Source organism: Lepidochelys olivacea (genome assembly GCF_965140295.1).
Source record: "Lepidochelys olivacea isolate rLepOli2 genome assembly, chromosome: 1".
Lineage (NCBI taxonomy): Eukaryota > Metazoa > Chordata > Testudines > Cheloniidae > Lepidochelys > Lepidochelys olivacea.
In genome coordinates, this window is record NC_140411.1 from 117,686,392 (window position 1) to 117,706,599 (window position 20,208).

A 20,208-nucleotide genomic window follows, 5' to 3' on the forward strand; every position below is an offset into this window, starting at 1 on the left:
CTTTTGCACATTGGTGATGCCATTAATAATTCTTTCACAAGTGTGGAAGCAGGTGTCATGATAATTACAATCAATAATGGCTCTATCCTCTTTGAAATGGATTATCATGGCTCCGTCCATAGTTACTGAAAGACTGCTACAGCTATTCAGATTTCCACCTGAGCATTTTCATTCCTTAGAAAGTCTCTAAATTAGATGGATGTTATGAGTGTGCAATTTTATTTCACAGAAAAATTCAAGCCACCAAAACACCCACAGCCTTTCTTCAGCTGCTATACCAGCCTAATTTCTGGGGTAGAGTTTATTTTGTGGTGGATTTTAGGCAGTGGCTCTTCATAGGTATGGATAATATGGAACATTTCAATCCCAACAGCACCACTCTATGGCATGCAGAAAGGAAAAGGCTCCGGTATGTAACTGTTGTCCACATTCCTCATCCTTTCACTCCCGCACCATAGTCTCGGAGAGGTCCTTCCCCACCCCACCCTGGATTTGGATCTGTGGCCACCAGAGTCATATTAGTCCCATAGCCTTATTTTCTTTTGTCACTGTAACAAAGGTGAGCACATTAACCCATTGCAATCACTGACCACCCAACCTATTGTAATTAAATACAAATCATGAGATAATAATCAAACTTTTACCACCAAAAAATTTTTGAGGCTAGATATGGGATTTAATCAAAATCAAAATTCTTTGTGGGAAAATGTCAAATATAACTACATTTTCCCAATTTGTATAGGAAAATTCAAATTGAAATGTTTTGTTTCAAGCATCAACATTTCAAATGTTGAACCATTCTGATTAAAAGTTTTGAAATTTTTCATTTCCAAATAGAAATTTTTCAGAACTTTTCCTTCTGTGAAAGTTTTCAATGTTTAGACTTTTCATCCTGTTTAGGAGAGAAAACTAATATTGAATATCAGAATTTACTGAGTGATGGGATTTCTGTTTTGTGAACAGCTCTGCAAGTCATACTGTTTGTTAGTGTGGTAAAGAAACCTATAAATGATATCAGATTTCAGTAATGTGTCACTTGTTATGACGGAGTTAATAACAGTGGATGATTTGCCAGAACACTGAAGTTCAGCTCTTGCTTCTCTGCAACATTTTTGGAGGCCAATGGTGAGTGTTACTGTAAGTTTAATATTAAACACATAGCTTATAGTCGCAATGCACTTTTAAAATAGACTATTAAATTCACAGCATTAATTGCCAAGTAATGAGGAAGCATTGTAATATATGTGAGCACAACAAGACAAAGGTTGCACATGCCGTTAAAATGTTTTCCTTTTTAAATATATTGACACCCACACATTTGATAATAATGATAGTTAACACTTATATAACACAGCTTCAGTGTAAGGATCATAATTCATGTCTTCAGTGTAAGGATTCGTTAAGATTATAAAGACCTTTGTATCTGCCATGTATATAAGCAAATGTTTTTACTGCTTTTGAACATGGGGAAACTGAGGCAAAGAGCCATGTTGATTTGCCAAAGCCCACACAGCATCTCAGTACCAGTGACAGAACTAGAACTCAGGAATTCCTGGATCCCACCCCTGAACTACCCTCTGAGTCAGCAGTCCTGAACCACTGCCCCAGCCAGGTGTTAGAACCAAACCGCTGGTATTGCCATTCAATGGCATTATAACATTCCAAAGAACCCCACTGCCAAGCAATTGCCAAATACAGTTGCTTCTGATCATTAGAGGGCAAATGCAGCATTTTGCAAGTGAAGGGGGTTTAGGTTTTGCTGAGAGTAAACTGTTCTCTTTCTAACCTTAAAGCGGCATAACATTGCTATGCACGGTTAGTTTCCGCATTTTCCATCATAACTGGCTGCATTTTAAGTGATGGATGAAGGGATTTCAGTACACTTTGCCACAGCCAGACTCTGTTTATTACCTAAATTGGCTGTGCAGCAGGCCTGTTGATAGTTGACTCACTGCTTGGGAGGAGGAGACAGAAAAAGGGTCCTTTATAGCTGCTGGAGAAATGAAGATTTGTAAGTAAATTATGCAAATGAGCTAGCTTTCCTCCCAGCAGCTCTCAACATATGCTCAACGCCTACGCCTTCTCCTGGGGAGTCACTACAGGTAGACCTGGTCAGAAAACTGATTTGCCATCCCACAAAACAAACAAACAAACCCAAAAAACAAAACAAACAAACAAAAACACCAAACCATCCTGAATCTGGACAAAAAGTAAAAAATTCTAATCTTTTTGCAGAATGAAATTGCCCTAAAAAATGGTTTTGGGTCAATCAAAACATTTTGTTTTGATCAAATCAAAATATTTCATTTCGATTTTGACCATTTTTTAAAAAGGTGTTATATACAGCTTAAGCAAATTTTGTGGTTTGGAAATGAAAAATTGAAGCTTTGCATTCCAAAAAATTGAAAAGGGACATACTGAATTATTCAAAATGTTTTTTTCCAAATTTTTTCAAAACTAAATTTTGCCAAAATTGATCCAATTTCACACGCACACACACACACACACACACACGTTTGTTAAAATGACATTTTTCCAATGGAAAATATTTTTTCTAGGAACACTTCAACCAGCTCTAACTGCAGCCAAATTGTACTCTGTGAAAAGTGGAATGGCATTCTGGTCTTTTGTCTTGGTGGTGGTGGTGACACAGAGGGATAGTGGTGTCCTCTCTGCAGCTTCTTCTCCCAGTCACTTGTACCAGGGTGCAATTCAGGCTAATGGGTCCTGGTTAAGAACCCTGGCTCAAAGCACCATGTTGAGGCTATTAATCTGGCAGACCATTTTAGGCTTCATAATCCATTCAGTTACTTCAGCTGTGTGGCCTCCTTCCAGCTTGGATTGTGGGAAGACACTGCCTCCCTCAGCCAGGGCCAGCTCTAGGTGTTTTGCAGGTGGGCCTGGGGCTTGCAGGCGGCGCTGGAAGAGGAGGGAGTGATGTCACCTTCTCCCAGCACCTTCAGGGGCTTTACCCCCTCCCCAGCCCGGCTGCACAGAGACGCCCGAGATAAGGGGTGGCACAAGGCAGCGCAGCAGCCAGTGCGTAGATGAGGTGGCGCAGCCCTGGCTCTCCGGCAGGACTCGCCCTCTCCTCCCCAGGTAGCAGCTGGGCCCTGGCAGCTCAGCATCCCGGGGCTGGGGCTTCCCCTTGCCGCTATGGCCGGGGGCACGGCACCCTCACCCCGTCTAAGTGGCGCAGCTCCGAGAGCACAACTGCTTCGAAAAAAAAGGCTGGCCGGAATGCTGCCCCTGAAAATGGGCCGCCCCAAGCACATGCTTGCTTTCCTGGTGCCTAGAGCTGGTCCTGCCCTCAGCATATAAATGTTATATATTGAAGTCAGGCTCAGAAGAGTTATGTTCCTGGAGATCCTTTCCCAATAACAAGGATTCCTGACTATGCAGTTCCCTGTTGCAGGCACTGCTGATGCCAGTATGTGGATCATAGTTCATTCCAGGCCACTGGGCTTTTTCAAGGAACAAGTTGTTGCTTAACATGAGTAAAGCTGGCAGAATCTGATCCAGAGAGTTTTCCCACTTGGATCCTTTGGAATGAAAGCTGCCCTCTGCATTTAAGGTATTGTTAATAATATATTCTGTGTGTGTGTGTGTGTGTGTGTGTGTGTGTGTGATTAGAGCTGATGCATCTGAAAGCAGAAACAGGATGAATGTGATCCAATTTACATTTTAAATATATCAAAATTTTTAAATGTAAAACAATGCACATTAAGGAAAATGTCAAAGCAATTCATAATATAAAACCTGTTTAAACGTTGCAAGATACACCCATCATATCAAGTTGTTACTCTTTCAACATTGCATTGATTGACAATTTTATAAATTCTCATTTCATATTAATATTCAGTGCTCATATTGCATGTGGACACTATGTGAACATGAATGTTCACATTGTCATATTGTTATGACAATAGGGTTCATTTTTTATAACTTCCATAAATTTTCTATGAAGCTATAAACTAGCTTTATCACTGGCATTGTAATTTTCAGAAATGCATTAAATATGTTGTGTAGAGTGCATCAACATAAAAGAACAAAGGGACTATCTAATTGTGTTTGTTTATGTTATGATATATGTATATAGATATTTAGTATGGTATGTTTTATGATTCCTGAGAAGCACTCATAAGAGAATGCTTTAAAAGAATGTAAGAATGTATATTGGTTAATGAATTTAAACAGGTGAGGAATTGCAAACAACAATCATATGAACAGGGTTCTGTGTCATACAGTAGAACTGACACAAGAGTTAATTGAGTGAACTGTTAGACTTTTGCATTTGGTTAAGTAATCATGATAATATTTGATTACAGAATGCTGCAGACAAGGTTCTGTTGTTTTATAGGATGAGACACCACCTTCAGCCTTTTGGAACAATCTACCGTAATCAGTGCATACAACCTAGCTACTGGCTAATCATCAAATAGTCCTATTCTTTCAAAAATTTACTTTTTTCCAGGAGGCAATTGGCAGTTCCAATGGGATAAGTTGTACACACTTTGCTTTTAGAATTTTGTCACCTAATGCACAGGGAAATACTTTAAAGTTTAATGTTCTACTTGCTAGTTCATAGCATGTAGAATTCCTGCTCAAGCAATGCCTTGAGAGAGAGAGAAAGAGATGTTAGTATGTCATTTCTTGTGCAAGATAAATGAAAGAAACCTCCAGGGATTTTGGCAAGATGTGGCTGTCTAGGTACCAGCATGGATAGTTCAGACATCCATTTACTGGAAGTTCAGACACCACAAAAGGGCTGTAATTCACTAGACAACAATTTTCCTTGTAATCAGTGGGATCTTACCTAGGACATCAGTGCAGTAAAGTGGGGGCAATTTACATGATCCTTCAGATTGTTTTGGTGACATAATTTTCTTGGGCCTGTGTAATTATGTCTCCAATTATCAACTGGGTTATGGACTGTCATTTTTTCAGTGACAGTCACAAAGACATAAACTATAGCATTGTTATTCACACTAGGTAAATATTATACATAGAAAATAAATTCAATTAGTTTGGGTTGACTACCAAGCAATCCTAGCAGTGGCTTTCACTGATCTTTTGGCAGTAAACAATTTAGTTAGCCAGCAGTGATCACTCCTTACAATATATGGTCATCTCTGCAGGTAGTTACAGAAAGGTTGTACTCTCCAATAGCAGGCCATTTTTTTCCTCTTTGTGACTCCTTTCTCTCAATGTCATTTACGACCCATGAGGCAAATGAAAGTGTAGTTCCTTCATCATTATTACCTAGCTGAGTAAGTACTCAATCCATTTTCACTCACATCTGGACTGAATACTATTTTGCTGTCAGCATTAAATCCATTTAGGATTCAAATAAGCATGATATCCTTTCTGGCCTATGGAAAACTTTTGGCAAATGACATCCCATTTTTACTAGTGATTTCTTTTACAATTTCTTCTTAACAATGTTTTGTTTGGGACAAAGTGACCCACACCTTTCCAGTAATATTCACAGATGCCCATGTATGAGTGTAGCTCATCTTTTCAATCTACAACAGATGCTTTCCCAAAGTCAGGTTTTGGTTTGGTTTATTGCACTGTAACAAGTCATCTAAACTATGTGACAGAGTGTACACCAAATTGGTAGTTTTCACCTATGACAGTGAGTGCATGATGCTTCATCATCTGTAGTATCTTTTTTAAAGTTGCATTATGTTATTCTTAAGTTGTTCCATCACCTTGAAAATTCTGTGCTTCATGATTTGGAATACAGAGGCAGATGAAATATGGTAATTACAAAGGGCATACATATGCATCTGGACAATCCTTCAGACGTTACAAATGCTGTGCAATTTCAATACTTCAGTCAAAGTTATTTGATGATATACAGATGATAGTCCAATATAGTGAACACATTAGTAGTTTTCAGGATGGTTACTTTTATTTTGGAGGGGCAGGGGGCTATTCCAGAGTAATTTATGACACTGATGGCAGCAGCAAAGCTGCATTGGCCAGTTACTGAGGGAGAAGATGGAGGAATGTGAATCCAACAGTCCTTCCATTCCCTCCCCGCTCCTCTCCAGGTTGGGAAGATGCTCTGTTTCCTCCTTTGTAGCTGGACCCATTATCCAAGTAGCCAGCATAGGTGTTAAAACGGGATTCGTGTTCCCTCTTATGCCTTTGTTAAGGTGTATAGTCCAAGCAACAACCTAGCCTTCATTTTGTAATATTTTTGTCAACTTGTGCATTTGGGAATTTGTTACTTAACATAATTCCTGTTGAATGTGTAGGAGACACTGATGTTGTATCTTTAATGGTTGCTTCAGTTCTTTTAAGTAGTTCAACAGTCTAAGCAAGGATTAAATCATTCTCTGCTAGTAAGAACTCTCTACCGTTGGAATTATTTTACTTTTCAATTGTGATCTGATCACAAATACTTTTCTCATATAACCTGTCCAAATTACATGCAGACACTAATTCATATAAAGCAATTCTCTAGTAGTTGGTTCTCCAGAATTTTGGCTTTCCAATGGAAATAGCAACATTCTGCCACAACATAAGACCAAAATGCTCATGAAGAGCAAGAAATGCTTTATCCAGGCTTGTTAAAACAGGTGGAACATGTGGCATGGCAGGTAAGTTGTAAAATGCCTTTGTCCTTCAGTGAAGAAAAAGTGCTTTTGTCCTGCTGAAATGAAATCACTGTTGATCACCGTTGCAAGTGATTTCTATTGCCCTCTTCCTGACGTCACACATGTCGCTCTCACATCCTCATCCTTGGTAACTTCAATTTCCATACTCGCGTCCTGTCTGATTCTCTAGGCTCAACCTTTCTTTCACCTCTTTTTCCCCCTGCAACTTCAGATCCATTCTCCCCACTCACCAAAATGGCCAGTTATTTCATCTGCTCTTCATCAAGGACTCTCCCCCTCTACTCTCCCCATTGCTGAATTCCCTCCTCTGACCACATCATCACTCACCCGTTCTTTGTTCTTCTTGCAGATTGTAGGCTCTCTGGGACATAGCCTGTGCCTTCTGTGTTTGTAGACCTTCCTGTACAATGGGGTCTCACTCTTGCTTAGGACTTTTGGAATATAAATATTTAATAGCAATTCACACGATGTAACTTCCACTGGTAATGAACTAGCTGGCTCTTTAGCATGGAAGTGAGGAAAAAATGCAGGTAAAGTATTGGTCGCTGGGTTAATTTTCTGTAGAAAGATGTCAAAGCAGCTAGACAAAAGCAGGAGAGGTTGTCATTGCTGGAAATGTTGTACTGACAAAGCAAATAAGTAGTTAATGAGATTAGATCTCATTCTTTACTCAAAGAAACGTCTCAAAAATATAGCTCTCCAGTGCCTGGTTATTTTCTTTTGCCTGTATCCAAATCCATTCCCCAAGCACTCTTTGATGGTCTTCATTACTACGTGACATTATGTATTGTAGTACCATTTTGGCTCCATGTCTGAGGAAGGTACATTCATGTACATCATGAATTTGGCAAAAGGGGTGATGTGTGTGCACAAAGTCAGAGACCCCAAGGGGAAATCCAAGTGTCAATACTGTATGCAGATTCATGAGTGCAATGTGTTGGTGCAGAAACCCAAACCAGTAAAAATTCTGGCTGCTCAATTACCAAATCTTGCCAGGCCTTTTAGCAACTGCTGTAACTAAAAGTGTTCTAGATCAACAGATTTTAAAGCCTGAAGTGAGTGTCAGAGGCTAGTATGACCTCCTGAATAAGACAGGCCATAAAATTTCACCCAGTTCCCCTGCTTAAAACCACTGATCCCCACCTGAGTCCATCAAGCATTCATGTCTTTTTTGTGCAGATACAAAATAGTGAGGCACTTGTGGAATGTTGCCAGGCTGCAAATTTTGCAGTTCTAATTTCAGGTCTTCAGTGATTATAAGTGTCTAGATGTGATATCTGAATCTTGGTGAAGATGAGAGACAGAATATGGAGGATGGTGCCAAGATCTACCATCTGATTTGGATGAGGAGCTTGATAGAAGTGTCTCCTCAGATCCTAAGCCACCAGCTCCTATTCAGTTCCAAAATCGAAGTACAGAGAAGATGGCTTCTGATGCACATCAATTCCAGTCCTTTTACACGAGGGCTGTGCTCTAGCTTCTGACTCAGTAGGGTATGTGGTCTTGAGCCAATCTATTGCATTAGCCCAATGAAGTGCCATAGATCTAACACTAGTGATTGCTCACTCAGTGCCATCTTCATTGTTGTTGCTGATGATACTTGACATTGTATCCAAGCTCCAGTTTTGCACCAAATTTGTCAGCAGCAAAGCCATGTGGTGGAGCTCTTTCTCAGACCTGAAACAATGAGATCCCAATGATTCCTCAAAGCTGTGCTTACTAAAGCCATAACATCTAGGTGCCTCCTTGGGACTCATCATTAGCACCAAGTAGAAAGGTAAAACATAATAAAGGTATCTACTCAGAGGAAAGTATTTTAAAGGTTTGTCAACAAGTGAAACACTATCCCCCACCCCCAGTTCCAAAACCTCAGGGATACAGGGCAGTATCCCTCTTCATAAATTTGGTCATGGTGTTATGGAAGTGTGGTGACACCTACCACCTCCAAGGGCTAGCTGCTTGCAACAGTTCTGTTTGCATGCGATACAGCACATGGAAGCCAAAAGAAGGGACCTGAGGATGCAATTTAATTCAGGGAACCATTTCTAGGTACAACAGAAAGGCAAGCATGCTTCGTGCCGGTAACAAACAAGAGAGCATCTGTGGGTGAGATTACTCTATCCTTAGTCACAGTAAGTATCACTTCACTCTGTGAGCAGTCCCACTGAAATCAGTGGGGCTATATGTGCAGCCAGAGACTGTTCCTGTGAGTGACCTTGGCAAACTCTGGTCCTGCATTACATCAGCATTAGTGATGTAATGTGTAACTCTAACAATGTCAATCAAGCAGAAGACTATGATTACATATTGTGATATTTGTCCCTCTGTCAAAAAAAAATATCTTGGACTATCCTTCGCAGATTCAACATTTACCCACACACTATTTACTCTGGCTATTTTTAAAGTGTTCTGCACAAGAATGAAAGAAGTACAATAACTGAAAAGTACAATGAGATATGGATTTCTGAAAATAATTTTAGGCCATTCAGTCCAGCTGTGCATTTCTTTCACTGGTTCCTACACACAAGTTGTCAATTATGTGAGCAGACATGATTCCGGGAAACATTTAAACAAGATAAGTTTTCTTCAAACCTCTCAATATCATTTACATACAGTTCTGGTCCTTTGTATTAGCTTGGCTTCCTTTGAGACTGAAATGAATAATTTTTACTACAGCTATATATCTGTAGCTGGTAAAATGGTGATGAGTTGAGAAAATGGACAAAAATGATGTACCGGTATGTACATTCTAATTGCATACAAATGGCAACTGTACGTTATGGTTCTAACTGACATGCTAGTAAACAGCCAAAATACCAGCTTTAACCCAAATGTCTTGCAGTGGTTTACAGATCTTTCTCCACTCCCCCTTTTAAAATATGTGCTGCCATAAAATTTTGCCAGTGTGTTTCCTTAAATCTTGCCTCCCCCTGCTGGTTGTGCAAAATGGAATGTATATAGAATGAGTAAAAACACTTCATAAAAGATTGATGACACCCATGCTAAGAAATCAAGGTCACAATCCTGCAACTGGATTATTGTAGATCTCCGTATCTGCACAGAGACCCTTTGACTTCAGTAGAACTCCACCTGAACACAGAGTCTGTCTGCACAGATCCAGTTGCAGGAGCAGAGTCTAGGAAACTACATATATACATTGAAGTCTCATTTGAATCTGGACACACCTAAATTGACTTTACATTTTTCCTTAAGTTCAAAACCATGGTGTGATGAAATCTGATCACAAAAGATATACAACATTCCCACGGTCTACACACATCTTGGTAAAGTTAAAAACGCACATTGGAAGAGCACTATGTTCGATTCCACATCCAACAAATCATCACTGAATGACTCAATATATAGTGAAAACATGCATTGCACTGTAAGTTAGTATATTTAGTAAGTTATGAAAAATATATTGAGCAACCAGCATTTTATTCTTGTAAAATCTTAATTGCCCTTCAATATGATAGTTGTATTTATATCCCATTTTCACCGATTTGTTTTGTGTCCTTTATGTTTACAGAATGACTACATTAATGATGAAAATGTTTTGCTAAATCAAACATATATGAACCACAGGAACTATAATTTTCAGAACTAGGTCTACATGGGCTGCAATTTACATTAAATTGCTATGTTTTGGTTAAATGGCACCTTAGTTCCCAAGCAAGTCTTTGAATAGTTGTTTCTTTAATTATTATTTAATTTTGTGGTTATGACTGGTTTTCATTTAAAGAGGGTACTACTGACAAATTCAATTAAATGAAAATAGAGGACTTAATGGTCCATGCTAATGATTCATTTCATACATAATATTTTATCATTTTCTGTGCAAATTTGTAATGAGTGCTTAGCTTGTATTAATAAATGCTTACATTTAGGCTATATAAAGTATCATGATTGAAATACTTTGCAAATATTTGTTTATACATGCTTTAAAAACAAGTAAATGTTTCCTTGCAAATAGTTTTATTAGCATATATGTTTTACAAAAACTGATACCTTGGCACTGAGAAAGAATAATAGACAGAGAGATTTAATAAAAAATCCCTGGGAATATTGTAATAGACTATGATATGCCTCTGGTATATTCAGGAAAGCAAACTTTCAATAATTATGACAATTCTTTCAACAAATGATCTGATTTTGGAACTTTGAATGAAGAAAAAAAATTATGGAATATTGCCTTTCCAGATATTTAAACTGACCAAATGATCTCTCTGTTGCACTGTGGAGACTGAAATTCTGGTTTATTTTGTTTTAAAAACAGATGTTAAGTCTTTTCAATAAATACCTGTTACACGTGGTTGGCATTTTTTGTCATTGTTAATGAAGATCTACTATCTTCCAAAGTGAATGGTAGTTGTGACCCTAAGTGATTTATGTGCTTTTGAAGTCTCACCCAGAATCTTCCCCACTTGAGTTTCAATCCATTATGCTTGCTGATATTCTGGAGGTGCTAAAGGATGTATGGGTTGCAACCTGTTGGTTAGATTCAGGCCCCTGAAATTCAGCAGGGAAATATTGAGGCTATTATTGGAGATTATTGTCAATGCCTTCTTATGGAGAATGATAAAGTGCCAGCTTTCTTAAAGAAGGAATTATTAGATTCTTACTTAGGAAACCAGCTCTTGACATTGATAGTATCTCTAAGTATACTTATTTTAAAAATGCCTGTTTTGGGGGACTTTCCATTGACAAGGTTATTGCAAAAGAACTTTCCACGTCTTTTTAACCCGAGCGAATCTGGTTTTAAATTTCCTTATAGTATGGCACTGCATTGATAATATCGGTTGATTTTCTCCCAGTCACATGTGAAGATCAGGTGTTCATGCTTATTTTAGATCTATTAGGTACATTTGACCAACCAGCGATGGTGACATTTTTGCAGACTTTTGCAAGGTCCAAAGGAACATTTTGCAAGGGTTGTTTACGTGGCTCACAAATTGTTGTATTTGATACTTGGTCATCTACCCTTGCAGTTTTCTCATGCAGAATTCTTCAAGGCCCCATGCCTTGTCATAGTAGAGTCGGCTGGAAAATGAGATTTTGTTCACTGGAATTTTTTTAAATTTTTGTCTAACTTTTTTGGTTTTTAGATGAAGAATGAAAAATTTTAGATTTCAGTTTTTTGAAAAATTGAAAATTGAATTTTTTTGAAGAAAACAGACACTTTTCATGAAAAATGTGTTTAGTCAAAACCCTAATTTTACATAAACAAATTTTAATGGAAAATATTCAATCAGCACTATGTCATACCTTGTATTCATCTTGTACATGGGAATGTACAACCACCATGACACCCTTTTCAGAGTCTTTTTCTTTTCAGAGTCTTCCCAGAATCGACTCCCCCAACCTATAAGAGTACCCTACATTCTTAGTTCCTAGATGTGTATATTTACATGTAGCCTCATTAAAATGCTTGTCGTTGCCTTGCACCTAGCTTATCAAGTAATCTCTGTATTCAGTGACCTGTACTCTTCATTATTTACCATTCCAATTTTTGTACCATCTGCAAACTTTATCTGTGATGATTTTATAGTTTCTTCCAGGTCATTAATAAAGTGTTAAAAAACATCAGACTAAGAATCGATCCTTGAGGGATCCCACTAGAAACACACCCATTCGATGATAATTCCCTGTTTACAATTACATTTTTAAACCTATCAGTTAGTCAGATTTTAATCCATTTAAGGTGTGCCATGTTAATTTTATATATTTATAGTTTTTTAATTGAAACATCATGCAGTACGAATTCAAATGCCTTACAGGAGTCTATTATACTAACACTAATATATTTATCAAGCCAACTTGTAATCTCATAAAAAAATCATGTTACTTTGACAGGATCTATCTTCCATAAACTCATGTTGACTTACATTAATTATATTACTTCCTTCAATTCTTTATTAATCTAGTCTTGCATCACATAGGTGCCAACTTCTCCTGGCACTGGTGGGTGCTCGCTCCCCCTGCCCAACTCCACCCCTTCTTCACCCCTGCCCTGCCCCATTCCAACTCCTTCCCCAAAGTCTCACCCCAAATCCGCCCCCACCCTGCCCCTATTGGATTTCTTCTTCAAATCCTGGCCCCAGCCCCGGCCCCACCTCCTCCCACATCCTTCCCACAGCTTGTTATGCTGCAAAACTACCCGGGTCATTCCATTTACCCTTTTTAAATATAGGCAGAACATTAGCTTTCTTCCACTGTTCTGGAACTACCCAAAACTTATTAAAATCAATATTAACGGTCCAGTGTACTCCTCAGCCTGCTCTTTTAAAACTCATGCATGCAAGGTATCTGGACCTGAGGGTTTTAAAATATCTAACTTTAGTAACTGATGCTTAACATCCTCCTGCAATACTAGTGAAAAGGCAATAATGGTACCATCATATGTTATGACTACATCATCTATTTTTTCCCAAACACAGAACAGATATATTTATTGAACACTTCTGGCTTTTCTGCATTACTACTGATGATTCTATCATTTCCATCTAATAATGGACCAATATCATTTTTAGAATTCTTTTGGTACCTAATATACTTAAACTTCTTATTATTATCCTTAACTCTACTGGCCATATATTTCTCCTTGTGTCCCTTTGTTTCCCTTATCAATTTTCTACAATGCCTAGCTTCTGATTTATATTCATTACTATCAACCTTCTTTTGTTATATATATTTATATAGCTGCCTTCACTTCCCCTCTAACCAAGTTTTTTTAAGCAATATGACCTTCTTCCTCAATTTTGGGATTGTGGCTTCTTGGGTATTTAGTAATGTGTTCTTAAACAATTCCCAAATATCATTCATATTTTTCTGATTAAATTCTTCCTCTCCGTTGATTTGGCTCATAAATGTTTTGAGCTTTGTGAAATTGGCCCTTTTAAAGCACTAAGAGTGTGTATGTGTGTGTGTGTGTGTGTGTGTGTGTGTTTGTGTGTAAGAGAGAGAGAGAGAGAGAGAACTAGTCATCACTTGATCACATTTATAATTTGCAAACAGAATACAATCCAGAACAGTGATATATATTCGGTTTGCATATTATAAATATGATCAAGTGATGATCACACATACCTAAGTTACCATTAATTTTTAGTTGTGTGATCAGTTCCTCTTTATCTGTGAAGACAAGCTTTAATATAGAATTCCTCAATGTTGGATGCAATGCTTTTTGAGTTAGGAAATTGTCATCTATAATATTTAAAAATTCCAAGGATGTTTTAGTACAGGTAACATGAGACCTTCAGAATATGTCTCTCCAACTGAAGTCCCCTGTGATCATGCAGCTCTTTTTCCTACACATTATAGATAGGTACATAAGGAGCTGGTCATCCTGTTCCCTAACATGATTTGGTGGTCTGTAACAGACAACAACTAATACCCCATCTTGTGCTTTATCTGTTATGACATTAATCCATAAGATCATTTTCTTCAGAGTTATCAGTGACTCAGAAACAGGAAATTCCATTTTTAATATAGAGTGCTATTCCCCTCCCCACTTTGCCCACTCAATTCTTCCTAAATAGGCTATAACTAGGACCCTACCAAATTAACGGCAATGAAAAACATGTCACGGACCGTGAAATCTGGTTTCCCTCCGTGAAATCTGGTCTTTTGTGTGCTTTTACTCTGTACTATACAAATTTCATGGGGGAGACCAGCGTTTCTCAAGTTTTTGGGAGTCTTGACCCAATAGGGAGTTGCACGGAGGGTCATAAGCTTATTTTAGGCGGGTCATGGTATTGCCACCCTTTCTTCTGCACTGCCTTCAGAGCTGGACAGGAACAAAGAACGGAGGGAATTCTTAAAGGATGGGGGACTCGGTCCTGGGAAGCAGTGACTGCGAAAAAGATTTGGGGTGTCGTGGTGGTTGTACATTCCCATATACAAGCTGAATACAAAGTACGACATAGGGCTAATTGAATATTTTCCATTAAACATTTGTACAGTATGTGGCATTACCTGTTTCTGGCATTTCAGAGCTGGGCGGCTGGCCAATGGCGGCTGCTGACTGAGGGCCCAGCTCTGCAGGCGATAGCGCAGAAGTAAGGGTAGCAATGCCATACCATGCCGTCCTTACTCTGTGCGGCTGCTGGCAGAGGCCAGCAGCCGCCACTCTCCAGCTGTTCAGCTCTGAAGGCAGAGCCACTGACAGCAGCAGCGCAGAAGTACGGGTAGCTGTACTGCAACCACCCTACAATAACCTTGTGACACCCCCCCCACACACAACTCCTTTTTAGGTCAGGACCCCTACAATTACAACACCATGAATTTTCAGATTTAAATAATGAAATCATGACATTTATGATTTTTAAATTCCTATGACCGTGTAATTGACCAAAATGGACTGTGAATTTGGTAGGGCCCTTGTTATAACATTGATTTTAAAATTCCAGTCATGGGAATTATCCCACCAGATTTTGATAATACCCAATAGATCATATTTGTGTTAATAAATAAGCAATTTCAATTCTTCTTGTTTGCTACCCAGACTCCTAGCATTGGTGTATAGGCAATTAAAGAATTTCTTTTCTTCATGTCCTTTATTTCTTCGATTCGTTTTGTTCTCAATATTTCAGTTTCATTCTGAGTACTCTTATCTTACACTCGCCTCACTCATGAGGTGAGAGGGTCCCAGAGCTCGGACTGCAGCCTGAGCCCAAAGGTCTACACCAAATTAAACAGCCCCTTTGCTCAAGTGGCTGAGTCAGCTAGCCTTGCCAGCCAGCATGGGTCAGCCGTGGTGTCTAGCTGCTACGTAAACATAGCCTTTGTGGACTACAGAAAGTTGATCGAACCAGTTTGGTATACTTCTCTGGATACTTCATCACAGTCTGTGTCATTTTTTTTTATTCCAGAAAAATGTACTAATGATTTTAATTTTAAAAAATGTAACAATAGAAGACCACTTCAATTATTTTAAGTAGAAAAGAGACATTAGTGAATATGCGTGGGCTAATTAACTTTCTCTGAATACCTCACTGTGAGTTCAGAAAGCTTCAATTACAAAAATTAAGCAAATCAAAAGAAGAGATTAATACGCCCAGCATAATGTAGAACAGCCTGAAGTGTGAGAAACATATTAATGGTTACTCAGAAATGGTATGATTCCTTTGTGGATTCTGTCAGCTGCATAAAAACCAACCAACCAACCAACCAACACACTTTAAAATTGAATGAATGTTAATTGAAAAAAATACCCATTACCTTGCTAGTTGCAAAAACATTAGAGCCAAATCCTGGTCTTGGTGGCTCATGTTGTATATATCCCAGGCTGGGGCCACATAAGTATATTCTGAGTGCTTCTGCGTCCGAGGCAGCATGCAATGCAGATGAAGCTGCTCTCTAAATCCAGAGTCATAGGACAAAATCCTGGCCCCATCAAAGTTAGTGGAAGTTTCCATTGACCTCTATGCAGGCCAGGATTTCACCTACAGATTCTATCCTACCAACTGCCTTATAGGGCAATCAGATTTCTGGGGGAATGATGCAAGATTGGATGAGGATGATTAAAGGATTAGAAAACATACCTTATAATGATAGACTCAAGGAGCTCCATCTAGTTAGCTTAACAAAGAGAAGGTTAAGGGTGACTTGATCACAGTCAGTAAGAAACTACATGGGGAAACAAATATTTAACAATTCAGTTAGCAGAGAAAATTATTGGAAGATTCAATGGCTGGAGTTCAGACTGGAACTAAAGTGTACATTTTTAACAATGAGGGTAATTACCCACTGGAACAACTTATTGAGGCTCAGAGTGGGTTCTCTATCACTTCACCTTTTTAAATCAAGGTTGGATGTTTTTCTAAAAGCTCTGTTCTAGGAATTATTTTGGGGAAGGTCTATGGCCTGTGTTATACAGGAGGTCAGACTAGATGATCACAATGGTCCCTTATGACCTTAGAGTCTATAGATCTATGAAGGAAAGGCAGTGACTTCTCTGTGCCTCAGCCTGGGAGCATAGATTTTAGACATTGAGACAACCAAGTAGATTTCTTGTTTCTTCTTTCTCTCTCTCTTCAAATTAAACATAATCTAGTTCCTCTTTCATCCCTCTCTCTCCCCCTTTGTCTCTCCAGAGGATCTGTATGAGGCTTACTACCCCCTATATTTTCCACCCCAGCAAAGGAGATTGAAAGTATCAAATATGCAGCTGATTTGGAAGCGGGGTGGAAAGAGCAAACACCTAATCTCCAAGAGCCCTTCCTCTCATGAGCACCGCTGTGTGCTCCAGACAAATAATTCATATAGTTCTATAAATTACATGATACAATTAGAGTAAGAAAAATTCACTAGCACAAAGAATTTTGCAATCTAAGGGCCCAGTTCTACAACCTTTATATTGAGTAGTACTTACATGCAAGAGTATCGAGGTCAATGAGAGTATGTGTGTGATCCAGTATTACTCCATGTTCATATAGGTTTCTGAATCAGGCTCTCAGACAGAGAAGATATTAAAAAAGAGACAAGACATGGGACTACAGTTCAGGCAAGAGTGGGTGTGTAGAGACGATTCATGGGAAAAAACTTAGAGGGATTTTTGGAAGAAATGAAGTTTAAGGAGAAATTTGAAGGTGTGAGCATAAGGCCCAGCAACTGAGAGATTGTTCCAGGTACTGGGAACAGCTTGACTTAAAGCATAAAGCCACGGATAAGAAAAAGAGAGGAAAGAAACAGAAGAGCACTTGGGAGGAAGTTGGGAGGCAAGAACTTTCTTGCATGCATTTCTGAACCAAGAGGGGAGCAGAGGCTAAGAGATGAAAGATAAGCATGAGAATTCTCCCAGGAAAGTGCAGTAGAGCAGGGGAACAATCACAGAGAAAGCCCATTGCTTCCTCAGAGCTCTGAATGTGATGGGAGAAGGAAGACAAGATGTGCAGTCTACTGGAGGAATCTATTTCAACGTTGCAGAAGGTCACTGCTACTGGGGTCAGTGTGGTTCTTAGCAACTCTCAACCTGACCCTGAGACAATTAAGATGGACTAGATCAGTGGTTCTCAAATTTTTTTTTCACGGATCCCATGAAAATTGCTGAGGGTCTCGGTGGACCACCTAATGATCTTTCCAAATGTTGTTTGTACCATTAGCTAACTATTGTAAAGCGCTTTGGATAAAAGCACCATATTAAAAAAAACCTTAATAATAATTCACGGTTTTTTTGTTCTACAAATAAAAGCACATAACTCATTTTAATATCAGTAGTCTTACCTTTCTAATGCGATAGATGTACCCTCTCTCCCCTGCCACGGCAGCCCTCGAGCTGAGGCTGGGAAGGAAGGGGATATCTGATATGATACCACATAGTAATATGTTTCTATATCTTATTTAGAAGAATAGCCAAGTTTTTCAAAAAGGATGTCTACATTTAAGTTTGTAAATCCTAAATTAGGTGTTTAAATTAGAGGCTTGATTTTCTCAGCTGCTGAGCAATCCCAGCACCTACTAAAGTTGGCCTATCTGTTGGCACCAGCTTTTGAAAATCCTGGTTCAATATGTTACATATATCATTAATGCACTGTATGTATGGATAGCTATATGCTGTACATATACTCTTAATATTTTCATTGTACACAATGTGCAAATCCTGATTTTAGAAACTAATAGATGCTAACGTTTGTACCAATCAAGCTTGATGGTATTCTTTAGCCAGCATCATTCATGTCCCCTTATGGTACACAATCAAATGCGCATAGTCAAAGTCAATTTTAAATTATGGATCTGGTTCTCCTCTTACTTTCACCGGTGAAATTCCATTAGCCTCAAGTAGAGTTACTCTTGATTTACTCTTGTATAAGTGAAAGGAGAACCAGATTCTTCAGTACTAGATTATTTGAATGAATAAAAATGGATTAATCTGAGCCATTCAAGACCCCTCAACAAAAATAGTTACCAGCTGTCATTTCTGATTTTCCCTTAGAACTATTATTACAGAAAAGGAAGATATTGATATGACTTATCCAAATGGCACTTCATGCTATCCATCATTAACCTGGTCTTAACACTCAACCAATCGGGCACCCCTTATTCAGGCAAAATTCCCATTGATTGCAGTGAGAGTTTTGCCTGAGTAGGCAACACAGGACCAGTCTGCTAGTACGGAACAGGGATGGGTTTTATTTATTAAAGCAATAACGTTTGCTTAAGTGTATAAAGAGCACAAAACGCAAGATATGATAAAACTCATCTGATCTTTTGCCTTTTCCCATCCAAGCTTCACATCCTGCATTTCGACTCCAGGGATTCTGTCACCCGATACATACACAATAACATTTCTCAAAAACTCTGCCTCTGTGCTGACCACCTATAAAGAGATGTTCTTTTCAGTGAGGCCTGGCTCTGCACACAGCCAGTAAGTTTCTGCATGGTTTGTGCTGGACAATGTTGTACAATCAGTTTCAAAATGCAGAGCCGCTCAGCATGGCCGCACGTGTGCAACCTCAAAGGGTGAAAGAAAATGGGACAAGGCAAGGGTCAGTGCCAAGTCGCCATGCACGGTTGGTGTACGGGTGAAGTGGGGTGGAACAAGGCTAATAGAAATGATGGGATTTTGTTTTCCCATGCTCTGACAGCAACTCATGGAAGGCCCTCCTTCTCTCACACACAGAGGCTGCAACGTGCACTGCCTCTTAGCGAACAAGAAGGCAGCTCCATAAAGGGCAAAGTGCAGCTCAGTTACAGACCCGAGGGCAACATGTGCTCAGTGACAGAGGGTGAAGGAAACACTGAATATACCAGTTCATACTTCAGACAATATTGTCCTACTATAGGTTTCCTTTTAATCCTCCGAATTTATTGTGTCCAAACAGATTTTGCTAGACCAGCAATAAAATATTAGGGAAGAAAACAATGCTGGTCACCATGTAGTGGTGATCATTATATATTTTTGTTAAATCATAAAATTGAAGCTGGAAAAGCATATGCTATATTACATATATTCAATATTTGATGCAATATATTTGTATTAAAAATCAATAAGGACTTTAAACAAAAATGTGCACCTTATCTTTTTTCTTTAGTATGAACTAAGATCATGGAACAGATTGTAAGTAGGGTTGCCAGTTTGGGTTGGATGTATTCCTGGGGGTTTCATCACATGACATAGTCTTTAATTAAAGATGCGTCTTTAATTCCTGGAGACTCCAGGAGAATCCTGGAGGGTTGGCAACTCTAATTGTAAGCAAGGCAAATTACACGTCTGTTTACAGTTGTGTTCCACGTATTCTAGATATCATTTGTAAACTATTCCCCAAAGAAATATGCATCAAACTTTTGGAAAAAAATATAATCTGATGACAATCTGTTTTCATTTAATTTCTTTCAGATGCTGCATGATATTCCATCTACTTAGATTCATTTGTTGTACTGTAGTGATGTACTGCTTTCCCATCACTGCCCATTTGTTTTCTTTTGTTCCTTTCTGCTTTAATTTTCATTAACTATATTACTTGATTTGATGATACAATCACAATGAAGAGAAAAACAATCCAAATCTGTTTGAACAGGATTTTACATTTCCTTTGTAAGCACTCTAGTTCTGACGAAACATAAAGCCAAATATATTTTC

General features: G+C 38.7%; 1 long non-coding RNA gene across 3 annotated transcripts in view; it reads right to left on the minus strand.

Moving 5' to 3' along the window:
* The window catches only part of LOC311514932, a 198,704-nt gene that overhangs the window by 129,956 nt on the left and 48,540 nt on the right, over positions 1-20,208 (minus strand). For all 3 annotated transcript variants that reach the window (XR_014709983.1, XR_014709984.1, XR_014709985.1), the window contains one exon: positions 17,853-17,910. This is a non-coding gene — a long non-coding RNA (uncharacterized lncRNA). The remainder of the gene's footprint in view (positions 1-17,852; positions 17,911-20,208) is intronic.